At 43.0% G+C, this 690-nt stretch overlaps 1 non-coding gene across 1 annotated transcript; it reads left to right on the forward strand.

The window, feature by feature from the left end:
* Nucleotides 1-267: 267 nt before the first annotated feature.
* On the forward strand, nt 268-374 carry LOC141722462 (small nucleolar RNA R71). Its single transcript, XR_012575480.1, has one exon. It is a non-coding gene; the product is annotated as a small nucleolar RNA R71 (small nucleolar RNA).
* The last annotated feature ends 316 nt before the right edge of the window (nt 375-690 follow it).

The following is a 690-nucleotide window of genomic DNA, read 5'->3' on the forward strand; positions in this document are numbered from 1 at the left end:
TTAGCCAAAGAATCCACCTTCATCATCAAAGCCTTAAGCTGAGCAGCAATAGCAGTAGTTGTATCTAACTCCAGAATTCCTGCTACCTTGCCCTGAGGTAGTCTCTGAGTTGGGTTCTGGTATTCACTGGCAGCCATCAGCTCAATCAATTCATAAGCTTCATCATAGCTTTTAGCCCATTAGGCTCCTCATGATGCTGCATCAAGTATGGGTCTAGAAGTAGCACCCAATCCATTATAAAAGCAGTTAATGATCATCCAGTCAGGCATCCCATGGTGAGGACACTTTCTAAGCATCTCTTTGTAGAGATCCCAAGCCTCACATAAAGATTCTCCAGATTGCTGAGCATATTGAGTAAGTGTGTTTCTGATTGCAGCAGTCTTTACCATAAGAAAGAATTTAGTTAGGAACTTTTGAGCAAGATCCTCCCATTTGGTGATAGACCCTGGTGGTAGAGAATGTAACCAGCACTTAGCTTTATCCCGTAGAGAGAATGGGAAAAGCCTCAACTTAATAACATCTTCAGAAACTTTATTGAACTTGAAAGTGTCGCAGATCTCGATGAAATCTCTGATGTGCATGTTGGGGTATTCTGTCGGAGAACCCCAAAACTGAACTGAGTCCTGTATCATCTGAATCGTGCTCGACTTGATCTCAAAGGTGTTAGCCGAGATGGCTGGTCGGACAATG

This window comes from Apium graveolens, chromosome 4 (genome assembly GCF_009905375.1).
Source record: "Apium graveolens cultivar Ventura chromosome 4, ASM990537v1, whole genome shotgun sequence".
Lineage (NCBI taxonomy): Eukaryota > Viridiplantae > Streptophyta > Magnoliopsida > Apiales > Apiaceae > Apium > Apium graveolens.